The following is an 18,358-nucleotide window of genomic DNA, read 5'->3' on the forward strand; positions in this document are numbered from 1 at the left end:
ACTGGTCTATAATTCCCCATTTTCTCTCTCGCTCCTTTCTTAAAAAGTGGGATAACATTAGCTACCCTCCAATCCACAGGAACTGATCCTGAACCTATTGAATATTGGAAAATGATCACCAATCCGTCCACGATTTCTTGAGCCACCTCCTTGAGTATCCTGGGATGCAGACCATCAGGCCCTGGGGATTTATCAGCCTTCAGTACCATCAATCTACCCAATACTATTTCTCGCCTAATGCAAATTTCTTCCAGTTCCTCTGTCTCCCTTGATCCTCTGTCCACTAGTACATCTGGGAGATTGTTTGTGTCTTCCTTAGTGAAGATAGATCCAAAGTACCTGTTCAACTCTTCCGCCATTTTCTTGTTACCCATAATAATTTCACCCGTTTCTGCCTTCAAGGGACCCACATTTGTCTTTACTAATCTTTTTCTCTTAACATACTTAAAGAAGCTTTTACTGTCCTTCGTTATATTCGCCAACTTCGCTTCGTACCTCATTTTTTCAGCCCGAATTGCCCTTTATGCTATCTTCTGTTGTCCTTTGAAAGCTGCGCAATCCTCTGGCTTCCCGCTACTCTTTGTTATCGTATACATCTTTTCTTTTAGTTTTATTCCATCTCTAACTTCCCTTGTCAGCCACGGTTGCCTCTTACTCCCCTTAGAATCTTTCTTCCTCTTTGGAATGAAATGATCCTGCATCTTCTGGATTATGCCCAGAAATTCCTGCCATTGCTGTTCCACCGTCATTCCTGCTAGGATCCTTTTCTATTCAACCTTGGCCAGCTCCTCTCTCATGCCTTCATAGTCCCCTTTGTTCAACTGCATCACTGACATTCCTGGTTTAACCTTCTCCCTCTCAAATTGCAGATTAAAACTAATCATATTATGGTCACTACCTCCAAGCGGTTCCTTTACCTTAAGTTCCCTTATTAAAACTTGTTCATTGGACGTTGAAGGATGAAATCTGCTTCCAATCCTAAATTTATTAAGAGTAAAGATATTTCACAGCTCCATTCTCAAAGACTGTCATCTTGGCATCATGTTTGGCATGGGGATTGTCAGTCGAAGGGCTTGTTCCTGTGCTGCACTGTTCTATGTTCTATTTGGATTTCTGAGTGCTCTTCACAAGTGGCTAAGAGGAACTGCATGCTGTCACAACTACTCTCCTCTTTCAACAGTCATGAGCCGGGGTCAATGTTGTTATTTTTTTCGAGGAATCTATTCTTAAATCTTTCCTGAATGGAGTGTCTGTAGTCAGGAATGTAAATAAACATGCCTGACCTAGAGTTTTGAAGTTCAGCAGTTTAGGAAAGTTTGTAAGATTGATCTCTGGCTTGTCTTATGAAGGAAGTTTGGATACAATAGACTTTTATCCGCTGGTGTTTAGGAGCATGATAATTCATTTGAAGCATACAAGATGCTGAGGAATAGATGTGGAGAGAAAATGTTCTCGTGTGGGAGAATCGAGATCTAGGGAACACAGACTAAAATATACTGGATTGTCTATTTAATATGAAGATTAGATTTTTTGTTTCTGATGGTAGCAACCCATTGAAACTCAGTCAAAGTGAGGCCAAGTAGATTTTTTAATTTTCTGAAGGTAGAGGCAGATATATTATTGATAAAAGAGGTTTGGAAACTTACTAGGGAGGGAATGAATGATAGTAAGATTGAGATTAATAGTCAGATCACCCATGATGTTATTGAATGAAGAGGGAGGAGAGGACAACTCCGAAACTTTGACAGTGTGATTGGTGCCTCGCTACTAGGGGTTTCGAATGGATTTCTTATTCTTCCAGTGGATGAGTGAGGGTTTTTTGAAGACTCTTGTTGGTATGCAATGAGCCCTCTATAGGTAGTTCGTGTCAGAGAGAGATAGACGAGGCAGGGATCACTGCTGTCTGGTGGATCGCTTGCCTTGTGCTGGCTTTGATATCTAGATCTTCATACACTTGGCTCATACACGCACACATCCGTACGCGGGATAGGGCGAGGGGACGCAGCTCGTTCATTTATAAACGTTTCGGCTGCACTGAGACAGAAATTAAATCCTTCACGTTTTTTAATGAATGCATACTAAACTTGCAGGAATTACTGCCCAACTCATTAATGCTTTCTTGCGGAGTGGAAAATTACCCCTTTCGAAGTCGAACAAGAACTTTTGTTTGGATGGAGGGGGGAGCAAGCATTTGAACTCTCAAGATTCCCGTGTTTGCTGCATTGGAGAATTGCTGTATTTAAAACAATTTCAATGCCCTTTAGGTTTTTTTAAAGATTTGTTTTCTATTCAATACAATACAATATATCTTTATTGTCATTGTACAGGGGTACAACGAGATTGGGATTCTGAACTTCAGCATTGACTCTAATTTCAATCTGTTTGTCTCTTGTGGGGGCAGATGGGAGAAGGGCTGTAGGAATCCTTTCGTCTCCAACCAATGGTAAAGTGTCGGCGGATACATCGAGCTCCCTCGCTGTTGATCATTTGTCGATACGGCACTGATCGGATATTGATAACCAACCTGCCTGCCCGACCCACGCCAACCTCCTCAACCTCAATATAAGAATCGGCTTGGCTCCGATTGCGAAGAAACGTCAGATTCCGGTAATGTTTCTGCGCTCATACGGCAGCAAGAGCCATGCATAATATATATAAACATTTCGGACAGTGTCAATACCCCTAGAGTGCAGATCACAGCACAGACAAGACATATAGATCCAATGAAGTGGATGTTTCTGAGCATCGCTGCCAGCAGGAAATGATATCTGCAAATGTATGTCAAATGGACGTACGTGGTAAACGAGTAGCGAACTTGCTGCGTCCGCGTCCTGCCATATGGAAACATTGTTAATTCAGCTGATTTCCACTCGGGTCGTGTGAAATCGACGGGCCGTGGTCTGTAAGTTAACGTGGCCATTTATAAATGAATCCATTTGCATCTCGGGTTAGTCGTCCAGTGATGTTTACCGGTGTCACTATTAATTAAAAGTAACCTAATCAAAATTCCCGCGGGTGTGGGGTTTAACTACTGTCTAGAAGTCAGATTGGAAAAAAGCCTTAGCCATATTTTCCAAATCAGATCGCATATTTAAATGTCTGAAATTTCACAGTTGTATTTACGAGGAAGGATTACGTGAAACTAAGTGGGGCGGTATCCCCCCCCCCCCCCCCCCCCCCCGCCTCCTTGCCCCAGGGGTCGTTGCTGCAAGGAACGTGGTGGAGGAGGATCTCAGCGGGACAGGCAACATCTGTGGAGGTAATGGGCAGCCGACGCTTCCGCTCGGGAGCCTTCTTCAGACTGATCCCTAAACGCCGTCTGTCTATTTCCTCCACAGATGTTGCCTGACCCGATGAGTTCATCCGGCACTTTGTGTTTGTGCAAGATTCCAACATCTGTGTCTCCCTGAACCTTCCCTGTACTGAATGGTTCTATAACAATTGCAAAGTTGTATTTCGGCTTCTATTTAACGAGGATATATATAAATTCATCGTTTGTAGAAAAAAAACAGATTGCAAGTGCATTTTACAATGTGAAAATTAAATATAGCCTATAGCATTAGAGTGAAGGGGTTTTAAGGCGATAATGTAAGACATATGAAACAAATGTCTGGAACTGAAGTGGAAGTTTTGCCGCTAACAGTGAAATGTGTTGGCCGCTTTGCCGTACGGAATGCGTATTGTACTTGCGAGAAATCACCACCCTACACAGATCAACTGATTTCCCGTAAAGTTAATTTGGTTAAATGTATTGCGCCTCCGCTCCCTCTGAGTCAGAGACGGTACCTTGACGTTCAGCCCGCTCAAGAAGGAATACATCTCGTTCATTCAAATTCCTGCCCGGTGCTGTGGAAATCCGGTTCTTTTACAGCTAAAATGTAATAAAGTTATCGCCAATATCCCTAAACACCCACCTCCATCGCGTGAAGAGTAGAATCTAATTATATGGGAAATGTGCCAGTATGGATCGCTGTCGGTAAATATCCCCCAGCCTACGTATCCTTTCTGGGACTTGCGTAGGCGCGATCGTTCTTTAAAATGCGGAAGTTCCACCCCTTAACTCTGACAAATTACTGCTACGTTTTGTTTCTCTGCAGGAGCACAGTATTCTCAGCATGTAGAAACAAGGAACTGTAGGTGCTGATTTATTTTTAAAAAAAGACAAGGTCCTGGAGTAACTGCGGATCAGGCAGCATCTCTGGAGAACATGGATAGGTGCCGTTCTTGGGTCTGGACCCTACTTCAGACCGATTGTCATAGTGGAGTGGGGAGGGGGGGGGGGGGGATGCTGGAAGAAAGGTGGGACATGACAAAGAATGGTGTGGGTACAGGTGGATACAGGTGTGTGTGTGTGGAGGGGGGGGGGGGGGAGGAGGGGTTGATTGGCAGATGGTTGGACAAAACAGAGATGAAAAAAACAAGGTGTGTGAGACAAAGGGATTGCAGAGTTGCGAACTGTCAAGTTAGAGGAAGGAATGTAGGTGGAAAGGGAGGGGGAGGGAAGAAATAGGTGCGATTCTAGGTGGGTACAAGGATGGGGGGTTGGAGAAAAGGTGAGTGAAGATGAAGGGGTTGGTCATCACCTAAACTTGAGGAATTCAATTATCTTACTGTAGGGTTCGGGCTGTACAAAGTCCATTGCCACATTGTTTTAATCAAACTGTACTGCAAATGTTTATAACATAATAAATTATTTGGTCATAATTATTTTAAGAAACCTTATAAGAAGGAAATTGAACATGTTTGTTTTTAAGAGGTTGTGGCCACAGCATAATGTAGAGATTCAGCATTTTTGTTTCGGGAAGTCAATGATTGCTCACAAATACAGCAAGCAAAATAAAAAAATTCAAATCATTAACATAGAATTTAATTCCATATTTCACTTTGACGCTTTTCACTATCAATGACAAAAAAAAGGACAGAACAAATAAAATGGGTGTTAGGTAGATTAACAAAATTAGGCAGATTCTAAAAACTATAATATAGTTTAGCTATAGTTTGTAAATATCAGTTTACAAAACTGCAAGTGGAGATCTATTTGTAAGGCAAGGGTTAAACACATTTTAATAGATATCTGTATGAACCATTTTTATATCCTGTTTTATATATACTAGGCCAAGTGGACCCGTTGGGCCCAAACCTCTCCTGCATTGGTACAGCACCCTCCCCTCCCCTCCCCCCCTCCCCTCTCCCCTCCCCTCTCCCAACCTTCCCTCTCCCCCTCCCCATCCCCCTCCCCTCTCCCCCCTACCCCTCCCCTTCCTCTCCCCCTGCCCCCCAACTCCATCCCCCTCAACCCCCTTATCCACCCTCCCTCCCTCCCTCCTTCCTTCCTTCCCTCCCTCCCTCCCTCCTTCCCTCCCTCCCTAGGAGATGGATTTAAACTTAAAAATGTGAATAACTTAAAAAATATAACACTGATTTCAATGAAACTTCTTCCATTAGCACCAAAGGGATGACGGTGAGTAAGGTGGGCCTAAAATTGTTGCGCTGTCGTGTTCCGTTTTGGCTGTAGTTCAGGAACAAACAAACAAACAAACGAGTTTTAGTATATAGACTAGACCAAGTGGACCCTTTGGGCTCAAACCTCTTCTGCATTGGTGCAGCACCCTCTCCCCACCCCCTCCTCCCCCTCCCCCATCCCCCCACCCTCCCCTTCCCCTCCCCCCCACTCCACCTCCTCAAACCACCTTATCCTCCCTCCTCCCCACCCCTCTCCCTCCCTTCCTCCCCCCCTCCCAAGGAGAGAGATTTAAACTTTGAAATGTGAATAACTTAAAAAAGATAACACCGATTTCAATGAAACTTCTTCCATTAGCACCAAAGGGATGACAGTGAGTAAGGCGGGCTTAAAATTGTTGTGCTATCGTGTGCCATTTTGGCTGTAGTTCAGCAACAAACAAACAAACGAATTTTAGTATATAGATAACAATCTTTTCAGAGTGAACAATACCCTTACCATCCATAAATCGAGGATAAGACATTGAACATGATGTTAACTAAATATTATGAAGGAAAATTGATGTAACATGATATTTGCTTTAGTGTTTCTTATTGACTATGTATTTTATATGTATTATATGTATTATGTACAGCGTAATAGGTGTGCAGATTTCAAATTTTTATATCCGTGAAATATTGGGGCATGATAGGAAAATGTATTTTAGGTTGATAGCGTTATATTTTATTGTATATTCATAAAATAAATGTACATTAAAGTAATTGCTAATCACATCGGAACTTCCAATAACCACTGATGTTTTATAAAATTTAATCTTTCATATGCTAGCAATTGGGTAAGCTCTATCAAACACTTTATTTATCTCTAACATAGCAAAATACCCCAAAAAGCTTTGTGAGGTCTATATAATTAAAAAATCACTTGCATACAAGACCAATCATTTGGCCAGATAAGTAGATGTTAAGGAATGTATTTAAGGCAATGGAACAATTATGTGTAATGAAACAATGTCAGAGATTGGCATGTAAAGGCAAGAAAGTGAAAGGTTGAGTGATTACATTTGCAAAATATCAAGAAACCTGAATTGTTTTCCAGAAACCTAGATGTGCAGATGTTTGGAAATTTGTAGAATAAATTTCAATGGAGGAGCATCCAGGGAAAACCCATGCAACCATAGGGAGAACATCCAAACTGTGTACAGACAGCACCCATAGACCGGATCGAACCCAGGTTCCTGATGCTGAAAGGTAGCAACTCTACCACTGTGCCACCCTGGTTGAACTAAATAGATTAGTTTGTTCACAACTGGAGTTCTATTTGCACTTCGTGTCACTACACTTCAGGAAGGGTGTGATTATATGGAGACAATGCTGCTGAAATTTGCCAGGATGTTCCCTGGGATGTCATGGTTTAGTTGAGGAGAGACAGGATAATTTGGGATGAAGTGGAGAAGGCTGAGGGGGACCTAAATGAAATATATAACATTGTGGAGGATTTAGATAGGGTACAAACTGAATCTCCTTGGCCTTTAGCAGACATGCCTATAGCCAGAGGACATACGGTTAATGTAAGAAGTAGGAGATTTAGAGTACATTTGAGAATTTTCTTTCCACTGAAGGTGGTTGAAATCCAAAACCCACTCACTGAGGGGTTGGTGGAGGTGGGTATTCTGACAACATTTAAGTGTTTGGATAAGTACTTGAAATGCCATTCTACAGAAGGCTACTGGCTGTACTGGAAAATGGGATTAGTACAGATACTTAATGGTCAACATGGGTACGGTGGATCAAAGGGCCTGTTCTCCTGCTGTATGACTGTGTCTGTGAACATCAATAGAATGGAAGAAATTAAAAGTGAGGATAAAAACATAATGAGTTATTTCTTAACCTGCAACCAATGTTGAATTGTAAGCACGTCAAAAGTTGTGAAGAAGTCGAGAAGGGACGAGCATGTTGCTTTTGAGAACTTATCAGGGGGTTCTGCCGACGCTGGGAAAGTACAGAACAGGAATTAGTGGTGAAGAAACTCGAGTTTGTACTGATTTTTGATGAAACCCGCCAGTTTCATTGAAGGCTGGTGTATTGAAATATAAATTACCCAGTAGATCTGTCACACGTGAACATTCAGTGGGTCTGTTTGAGTACCGTTAAATTATTTAAGAGATTAGCAAGGGGACGTGACGACTCGCACAGCAGGGCTCTCGAGTGCTCCTGGTGCCTCTGCTGGAGATTAGACTGCAAACGATGACCTAAGAGGAATGCGGCAACAGTCGGCTTCCAGTGCAGTGCGGAGTTCCCCCCCCCCCCGTCTCCCCCCCTCTCGCTGCAAGCACCGTCATTATTGTCGCTGTTTCTAAAACACGACGAATTGATGAATAAATACAACCGTCGGTAGATTTACAATTGGAGCTAATTCTCTCTGGGTGCGCTCTCTCTCTCTCTCGCTCTCTCTCTCTCGCTCTCTCTCTCTCGCTCTCTCTCTCTCGCTCTCTCTCTCTCGCTCTCTCTCTCTCTCTCTCGCTCTCTCTCTCTCGCTCTCTCTCTCTCGCTCTCTCTCTCTCGCTCTCTCTCTCTCGCTCTCTCTCTCTCGCTCTCTCTCTCTCGCTCTCTCTCTCTCGCTCTCTCTCTCTCGCTCTCTCTCTCTCGCTCTCTCTCTCTCGCTCTCTCTCTCTCTCGCTCTCTCTCTCTCGCTCTCTCTCTCTCTATCTATCTCTATGTGCGTGCAAACGCAACGGGTATCAAACCTTCGCGAGTGCAAATCTCAAAACGACTTTTACTCTTTAGTCCTTCGACTACAGTGAGTTTATCTTTCTTTTCGTTTTCCTTCGGGTGGATTTTGAAATACAACACGAATTTATAAAAAAAAATGAACTCCATCTCCCAGGGATGATGGCAGGGGCGGGTTGAGAGCCGGGCCATTGGCTGGGACTGCTGGGCATCACATGGCTCTGGTGGGGCGGTCCAGGAACTGGTGGCCATCAAAGTGATTCCGGATTGCCGACCAAGTGCAGCGCCGGGACACAGTTGTCCGCGTTGGGAACTTTAAACGGGCTAAATAACAAACACACGGTGTATCGCAAGCCAGAAGTAGCAGCTGACCAGCGGTGGAAGGCCGTGGTGCCTTCTCCCCGTCCAAGGAACAAAACAAACTGGAAGGTTTTGTCTCATGTTTGCCGAGGAGAACGATGATGTAAAGACGATCGGCTCAACAAGGAAGTGGTGAGTAATGCCAACAAGTCCAATTTGGTAGCTTGCGTGAGATCGATTGTCAATTGTAACAGAATAGGAAGATTATTGCAGTCGATACTTGTAGCATTTGTTGTTTTTTTTCAGAGACAGAACTAGGGAATATATATCCAGCATTGTAATGGCCATTCTCAGAGGTGGTATTGTGAGTGCGGATTGTCCATCATCTCGCTTTTAAAAAAGGGGCTTATTCTGAACATCAATGGATTTCCCCTTTATTCACAACCAGAACCGTGGAGAATTAATTGACCGTGAGGCACTAGACAAGTGGCATATTTTAATCCAGACTACCTACCCATGTTTGAATTAAACGAGGTGGTGGACCGAGGGAGTGGGATATGGATTTCACCGCCTGGCGTGTTTCGCAGAAAGTGGTGATCAGAGTGTTATCCTGTTGATCAGAACGATGGCCAGCTCTGTAACAAGTTTGAGACCGCGGAGACTTTGATAGGTTGGATGGGTGACATCCTGTTTATTTCGTTCCTTAACCACACACGATCCCTCAGATAATCAAGAAAAGAAATGAGAGAGGTTAATCACTTTCCTCCAAATACATGATTTTCTACAACACCTTTGACAATTAAAAATCAAGGCCCATGTATAGATTATGTAACAGGTGGCGAAAACTTGGTCAAAGATGGAGAGGTTATCGGGATCGAAATAAAGAGAATGGAATGAATTGGGAAGAAACTCTGAATTTGGGGGAGTACCCTGAATGGTTTTATGTTTTAAAAAAAATCAACGCTGTGAACAAATCATCGTAATTATCTATTTCAGGAAAAACAAGCAAGAAAATAAATTAATAATCTGACAGAAATTTGCAGAATTGCAACATATTTATTTGCTTTTCCATTTTCTCTTCATGAAAGCAGAGGAGTTTTTTGGTGATCCCTAAATTGCACCTTCTGAATTTTCCCCAGTGAAATTAGAAAGATTATCTCTGATTTCTTCTTTCATATACCCCTGGTGTGAAGGTGATTTGCTTCCACTCTCTTTCTGCAGAGTGTAAAATGAGTACGTATGAATTATTTAAAAAAAATAACTGCAGATGCTGGTACAAATCGAAGGAATTTATTCACAAAATGCTGGGGTAACTCAGCAGGTCAGGCAGCATCTCAGGAGAGAAGGAATGGGTGACGTTTCGGGTCGAGACCCTTCTTGGTCTCGACCCGAAACGTCACCCATTCCTTCTCTCCTGAGATGCTGCCTGACCTGCTGAGTTACCCCAGCATTTTGTGAATTATTTTAATGTTGGCTTTCCATTGTACACTAGCTACTACACAGACTTCACAAGCAAATTATTGGCTCAATGGTATGGAGTGTGTGTACATGCGCGCACACACACACACACACACACACATTCAATTCCCCTTTCCCCTAACTTGTTGCATTCGCTCGTCCTGTCTGAGAGACCCCATGACCTTCCTCTTCACTTGCCAACCTCTTCCTTCAGCACACATGGAGATAAATTAGGAAGTAGATTTGTCACGATTTCTCCAAAGTGCAGGTTTTCAAAGAATGCATTCACACAGCTGTAAAGAGGCAGTCCACTAGTATGTTGCATTTAACTACGAATATTCCCTATTCTTTTGTAACCTGAGGATAGTTCACCAATCTGCTCTCTGAACAATCAGATAACAGGAAGGTTCTGCTGCAGTTCTACAGGGCATTGGTGAGACCGCACCTGGAGTATTGCGTACAGTTTTGGTCTCCTAATCTGAGGATAGACATTCTTGCCATAGAGGGAGTACAGAGAAGGTTCACCAGATTGATTCCTGGGATGGCAGGACTTTCATATGAAGAAAGACTGGAAAGACTCGGCTTGTACTCGCTGGAATTTAGAAGATTGAGGGGGGATCTTATAGAAACTTACAAAATTCTTAAGGGGTTGGACAGGCTAGATGCAGGAAGATTGTTCCCGATGTTGGGGAAGTCCAGAACAAGGGGTCACAGTTTAAGGATAAGGGGGTCTTTTAGGACCAAGATGAGAAAGTTTTTTTTCACACAGAGAGTGGTGAATCTGTGGAATTCTCTGCCACAGAGGGTAGTTGAGGCCAGTTCATTGGCTATATTTAAGAGGGAGTTAGATGTGGCCCTTGTGGCTAAAGGGATCAGGGGGTATGGAGAGAAGGCAGGTACGGGATACTGAGTTGGATGATCAGCCATGATCATATTGAATGGCGGTGCAGGCTCGAAGGGCCGAATGGCCTACTCCTGCACCTATTTTCTATGTTTCTATGTTTCTATAACTCAAGGATAGTTCGGTAAAGGATTCACTGGGCCTCACACAGATGGAAAAAAATCAGCTCACAGAGAAGTGGGGAGTGAAGAGGGTAAGAATTAATATTGGACATTGGGCCAGCAATGAATTTGGCAGCTGCTGATATCCAGGAAACTACCTTGATCAGACTCTGGGGAAGGGTCTCGACCCAAAACGTCACCCATTCCTTCTCTCCAGAGATGCTGCCTGTTCTGCTGAGTTACTCCAGCTTTTTGTGTCTATCTTTGGTTTAAATCAGCATCTGCAGTTCTTTCTTGCACATTTTGACTGTAGATGGAGGTGGTCGAATCCAAGTTAACGTTTGATGATGTGACATTTCTCCACTTATTACAAAAATCTTTGAGATTGCTAATTCAACGCAAGTTCTAATGCAGTTACCAGAATAAGGAGATATTCAACATTGGATCTGAACTCAAGATAAAGCAGTCACTTGCATCTTCCAGCGAGCGGGCCTTATTCAGTTGTCTGCTTCAGATAAGCAAATCGAATGCATGTACTGCTATATTTAGGTCCACAAAATATTAAGATTAGCACAATGCTAATAAATGCAAATATGCCCTGTTTTTCTTTATGTGCATGAAACAAAATATTTACCTTGCGGGTGGGGTTGGAGCTGCAGAAGCTATAAACAAGCCTGATAATAATCATCTTCACGCAATATATATTAGCATTGAAAAAGCCGTCAGGATGAACCACCAAGTCAAAATAACAGAATTTGTCAGAAGAAGCACTGACCAAACACAATAAGCAATGGTTTTTCACAGGTTTCTGGTCAGACCACACCTTGAATGCTGCATTAATTTGTGGCTGCAAGGAAATAAGACACGCAGTGTGCTAGTGGGCAGCCACATAGTAAATACTTAGTGTTGAAAATGAGAAGAAATAATTAGAAATAGTTTGGCCTTTCGGTCTGGAAAGATGTTTTTTGGAGGTGCTGTAAATTTAGAATATTGAAAAGTTAATTTGAAATATAACTTTACATTAAATCAAGGCGCCTCATTCTATTTTGGTAAATTTACGGACACGGCACCCATAAATTATCTATGCATAGAATGTCTGGTACGTGAAATGAATGCAGAATGAGAAATAAAAGTTAAATCATTTGAACAGAGGTGGCTGAAGCTTGGTTGGGCTTTAGAATCTCTTTGGCTGGATGAATGAAAGGGAGTTATTTGGGGTTTTTTCCATGATTATCTTGGAGAACCTCTTGCCTGTTTGGTGCTTTTCTGCTAATTTCAATTGTGAGCGTGCAGAAAGCATTAGACATTAAACCAGGGCCAAGATTGCTAGGTTCCTGGCTTTACATTGCAATATTTTTATTTTGTTTGTTTGGACGATGTAGGTATTGCTGGCAAGGCTAGCATGCATCACCCACCACTAATTGCTCTTGAGGACATCAAGGTGTTGAGTCACTGTCCTTAACTGTAACAATCCTCCTGCAGAAGGTACTCCTGTAGCAATGCCATATCACTTTGAGAGGAATTTGCAATTAATTGTGTTCGACATGTACTTGCTGCCCTGTTTTGGTGGTGAAAATTTGGGAGGTGCTTGGGTTAGGCAAAGTACTGTTGTGCAGAGCATTGTAAAGGGTGGAACTCTACTGCCAATCCTTGGTCTTTGGAGCCCAGATACTCATTGGTGAACATGGAGCACCGTGGTATTTGGGGTGTTGTCGATGATTAGATTGTGACATGTCTGCCTGTTCCAGAATGCAAACAGTTGATTCTGGCTTTGAATATTAAGTTCCCTTCTTCTATTTTTATATTAACTTTTATTTCCTATAATTCCGACACTGAAAGAAGTGGCCGTAGTTGAAGGAAAAAAAGTGAGTTTGGAATCATTTGTAAGTTTCATTGGCATGTTTGTAGCTGGAGAATATCTTGCATTCATCAGCAAGTGATCAGCAAGATCACATCAGCAAGAGACACCACGACATGTGCGCCTCAAGTCACGGCGTCCCTTCGCCATGCAAGCCCACGAGCTGCTCTGTACAACACCGGTTGACACTTCCAAGGCCACCTGGGTCAAGACGAGATGGAGAGACCAGTGGAAGTCAGCGGAACCATCTAGGCTACACCGCTACATCGGTGAACCCTTGGATGTCCCTGGCCAGGACCTGCCCCGAAAGCAGTGGATGAGCCTCAACCACTTGAGGACAGGCGTCGGACGCTATGGAGAAGCGATGAAGAGGTGGGGTCTCGTGGACAGTGCCTTCTTCGAGTGTGGGGACCCAACACAGACAGTGGAGCACACAGTCACCAGTTGCCCCAAATACCGGCCACCGAATGGTGAACGAGGTCTGATTGACCTGGACGATGACACGTTGGCCTGGCTCGCCTCAACGGAGCTGCAGGTCTAAACGACATACGACAGAAGTAGAAGAGGATCAGCAAGTGTGAAAAAATACACTAAAGAGGCAAAATAAAAACATAAGAATTAGCAGGAGCTGTCCATTTGATTCTTTGAGCCTACTCTGCTGTGCAGCAAGATCTTTGCTGATTTTCTACCTTGAATAACTTTCCTGCCCTATGCCCATATCCCTTGAATATCCATAATTACAGTGAATGTTGTTTTGAAATTCTCAGCCTCCACAGTCCTCCATGATAGACAATTCCAAAGACTCATTCTTCTCTTTGAATAAAGACATTTTTTCTCAACCCAGTTCTGAATGGCTTTTCCTCGTTCTGAAACCATGATAATTTCATTCTCCTCAGCTGGGGAATCAAACTCAATCTTATCAAGCCCTGTAACAAGCTTGTACATTTGAATAAGATTATCTTTCATTCTTCTAAACTCTAGAGAATGCAGGCCAAGTCTACTCAATCTATTCTTAATTAGCATACCATGATTCGAGCACCAAGTCCATTGACTCTTCAGTGAACTCTCTCTGGCAGGTGTTGCCTTTCCATGAGGTAAGGTGATCAAAACGGCACAAGGTATTCCAGGTGTGATCTCACTAAGGCCCTGTGTAAGTGCAGTAAGAACTATAACAGGAATTCGGATCAGAACTGAATACTCAGTTGAAACATTTGCTGAACGATGAATTTCTTGTCCTTGTCCAGCTCCAGTTCATTTATAAATTTTAAAATCAAGCACCAAACCAACTCCATTGCTTCCACTATTTTCTGGATATCCAAGTTAAAATAAAACATGTGTCTATTTAATTGTCAAATATATGTCTGAATTTAAAGATTTGTTTGTGGGGTACTGTTTTCAGCATATATAACTCAATGGATGGGGTTGAGAGGGAAAGATAGGTCAGCTGCAATTGAACAGCAGAGTAGACTCAATGGGCCGAATGACCTAACTCTGCTCCTATGACTAATAAACTCCTTGGAGTCAACTGTGTCTTGGGTGTGTTTTCATAATGTTGCAACATTTCAATATCTTGTTGCAGCAAAGCATCAGCAGCAGAGGTTTCTCCTTGCACATATCTTGTATTTATGCAGGTTCTTTAAGATTCCAATGTGTTTTACTGCAATATTGCAAACTTTGATCCATAAAACAAATATTTCCATCAGATGACAAAGTCTTGGTCTAATAGAGTAGGTTTCAAGGCTGATCTTAAAGAAAGAAAAGTGGAGGGAGAGAATTACAGAACTTGGTGCCTTGACCGTTGAAACGCCAAGACAATAATGGGGATGGTCAGGAAACCAGTGCTGGAGAACTACAGATATAATGGAGGGTTTTGTCTTGGTGACTTTGTAGCAATAAGAAATAAGCACATGGATGTGAAGAAAAGAGTGACATTTTCAAAATCAAGGCAATGCTTAATTGGGTTAAGTTGGTCTGAAAGACAGGGAATGATACGAGAATGGTTTAGTGAAGACTTGGCCACGAGCAGGAGAATTTAGATGACCTGAAGATTAGGGGATGAAACAAGAGAGGCTTGCCTGCAATGGGTTGCAAAGCCTGTGGATGAAGTTTCAGCAAGTGGTCAACTGAAGCGGGAGCAGATATTATGAAAGAAAGCAGGCTTATCTGTAGAGTGGATTTGTCGACATCTTGTCCAAATTTTCAAATTCTCTTGGCCAATTTCCAAAGAAGATTGAATTGGTAACCAAAGAATTATGCTTGTAGAAAGGACCAAAGTTGAAGGTTTTAGACTCACCAATGCTTCGATGAAGGATATTTCTGGTCACCCAGCACCGATAATTTAGTGGCAGTGCAGGGATCTAGAAGTTAGGCTAAGGCGAAATCTAATACGTTTTTTGGTTTGGGTGATGTTGAAGTGAAGGAGTTGTAAATGTGGAATGGGAGGGTAAACCTTTTGAGGGGCACTAGATGAAATTGTACTTGCATGGGCAGATAAATCATTGCAGATGATTTCGGACTCTGAATGTATAGATAAAAATAAGGAGCCAGGTGAGTGTGGTCACACTAAGCTGGATAATGGTGGAGAGGTTTTGGAAGAAGATGGTGAGATCGCTGTGTCAAACTGGACAGATCATGAAGGAGAGCTTCTCATTGTCAAGGCCACATAGGTTGTCATCAGCTGTTTCAGCACCGTCACGGGCTATAACCAGACAGGAGGGATCGGACAAAGCTTTCTAACTTGGAGATATTGGAGGCAACAACAATTTCAGGGATGTTGCACAGCAAAGGAAAGCTGAACATGGGTAGACAGACAGAAGAAGGGTCTCGACCCAAAACGTCACCCATTCCTTCATTCCAGAGATGCTGCCTGTCCTGCTGAGTTACTCCAGCATTTTATGTGTATGTACGATTTAAACCAGCATCTGCAGTTCCTTCCTACACTGAAGATGGGTAGGTTGTACTGATAGATTCAAGGTTTTTCCTAGGAGAAGGGTGATGGCAGTAGATATAAAGACGTACAGGTATGTAGGTTAATTGGCTGGGTAAATGTAAAAATTGTCCCTAGTGGGTGTAGGATAGTGTTAATGTGCGGGGATCACTGAGCGGCACGGACTTGGAGGGCCGAAAAGGCCTGTTTCCGGCTGTAGATATATGATATGATATGATAACATTTGAGCAGATACTGTTAGCACTTTTAGCTAATGTAGTGGAGAAAGAGGGTACTTGGGTGGTTATCAGTGTTGTGGAAATAAGGTCATGAGAACAGGAACAGAACTAGGTAATCTTGATAAGGGTCTTGGGATGGTAACTGGTGAAATTGAAAAGTGGGGCTTGGAGAGATGGGAAACAATGAGAGAGTTTGGCCCAGCAGGTGAGGATAAGGGAAAGGTGTGTTGGAGATAGCTAACCAGATTCTCGCAAATTTATAGACATTGAGCTCACTTCGTTTTGTATTGGAGATGATGCAGGTGGTTTGCAGTAAGAGACTGTGGTTATCATTGCGTCACAGGATATGTCTGCAGTTTTAGTCGGTGGTGAATTGTTGAACCAGGTATTTGGCATATCTACTCAAGACTACATGGCTTGGCATGAGTGCATGCGACAAGAATGAGCAAGCATAATAGTTATCAAACCCCCTGACAAGGGAGGTGCCGTGGTAGTCTGGCGCACTGACCTCTACCAGACTGAGGCCAGACGACAACTGTCAGACACCTCCTCCTACTTATCCTTGGACCATGACCCCCCAGACGAGCACCAGGCCTTAATCTCCAACACCATTACTGATCTCATCTCTTCCGGCTCTCTGCCCCCTAAAGCCTCCAACCTTATCATTCCCCAGCTCCGCACGGCCTGTTTTACCTTCTCCCCAAAATCCACAAACAGAACTGTCCTGGCAGACCCATTGTTTCTGCCTCTTCATGTCCCACCGAATTCATTTCCACCTACCTCGACCCTATCCTATCCCCCCTGGTCTGATCCCTCCCTACCTATGTCCAAGACACCTCACATGCGCTCCGTCTCCACAATAACTTCCGTTTTCCAGGCCCCCACTCCCTCATCTGTACTATGGATGTCCAGTCACTCTACACCACCATCCCCCACCCAGAGGGTCTGAAAGCCCTCCGTTTCTTCCTCAACCGCAGAACCAACCAATTTCCATCTACCAATACTCTCCTCCGCCCAGCAGAGCTGGTCTTTACCCTCAACAACTTCTCCTTTAACTCCTCCCACTTCCTCCAAACCCAAGGCGTAGCTTTGGGCACTCACATGGGCCCTAACTATGCCTGCCATTTTGTAGGGTACGTCGAACAATCCCTGTTCCAGGCGTACACTGGCCCCATCCCCGAACTCTACCTCCGCTACATTGCCGACTGCATTGGTGTATTGTATCCGCTGTTCCAGATGTCAACTTCTCTACATCGGCGAGACCAAGTGCAGGCTCGGCGATCGTTTCGCTGAACACCTCCGCTCAGTCTGTCTCAACCAACCTGATCTCCCAGTGGCTCAGCACTTCAATCAGAGAGTCGTCCAGTCCTCCAGGACCTCGTCTATGTCTGGAGAGGATACAATGATCTTCTAGTTCCTGCAATCTCTTCTCTTACCTCTCTCAATAATCTGGGAAAGATTCCATCAAGCTCCAAAGATTTATCCACCTTTATGATTTTTTAGAAACCCAACATCACCTCCTTCTTGATCTCAAACTGCCCGAGCATAGTATTGTACCCACACTGTTCTCATTATCCTCCATGTCGTCCTCCTCTGTGAATACAGATTAAAAGTATTCTTTAGTATCTCGCCACCATCCATTGGCTCCAAGCATAAATTCACTCCTTTATTCTTAGGTGGTCCTACCTTCTCCCTAGTTACCCTCTTGTTTTTAATGTACATATAAAAAGCATTGGAATTTTATTCAATTTGACTTACCTGTGACATTGCATGGATGACTTTCAGGAAGGTGTTATCACAGGCGCTGTTTTTGTAGACCTTTCAGCTGTTTATGATACAGTAAACCATCGCTGACTGTTACACAAAGTACTTCATTTGACACACAACTTGCATCTAACCAACCTGGTGAGGATTCTGGTTGAAAACAGACGCATTTTTGTCGAGCTGTTAGGAAAGAAAATCGCTGGCGCAGGCAGAAAAACGGCCTCCCTCAAGGAAGTGTCCTGGCACCCACCTTGTTCAATATCTATGTTAATGACCATCCTATCCATCCCAACACCAGGAGTTTCATTTATGCAGATGACCTGCGTATTACAACCCAAAGTGCTGACTTCCTTGAGGCAGAAGCTACTCTGTGTGAGGCTTTAGTCAACCTGTCCTCGTACTACAAAGAGAATCACCTGAGAGCCAATCCATCTAAAACCCAAATCTTTGCCTTCCACTTGAAAAACAAGTATGCAAATCGAAGGTTGAAGATCATATGTAATGGAGTCAGATTGGAGCACTGTGACAGTCCAGTCTATCTCAGTGTGACTCTTGATCGATCTCTGACCTACAAAGCACATATCACCAAGCTTAAAGGAAAAGTCAGTTCCAGAAATGCACTTC

The 18,358-nt window shown here is 43.3% G+C and overlaps 1 protein-coding gene across 1 annotated transcript in view; it reads left to right on the forward strand.

Annotated features, from left to right (window-relative positions):
• The first annotated feature begins 8,104 nt into the window (after nt 1-8,104).
• jak1 (Janus kinase 1) overlaps nt 8,105-18,358 on the forward strand; it is a 77,004-nt gene continuing 66,750 nt past the window's right edge. The window contains exon 1 of the mRNA XM_078407507.1: nt 8,105-8,679. The gene's annotated coding sequence lies outside the window, so the exon portion shown is untranslated. The remainder of the gene's footprint in view (nt 8,680-18,358) is intronic.

This window comes from Rhinoraja longicauda, chromosome 11, assembly GCF_053455715.1.
Source record: "Rhinoraja longicauda isolate Sanriku21f chromosome 11, sRhiLon1.1, whole genome shotgun sequence".
NCBI lineage: Eukaryota > Metazoa > Chordata > Chondrichthyes > Rajiformes > Arhynchobatidae > Rhinoraja > Rhinoraja longicauda.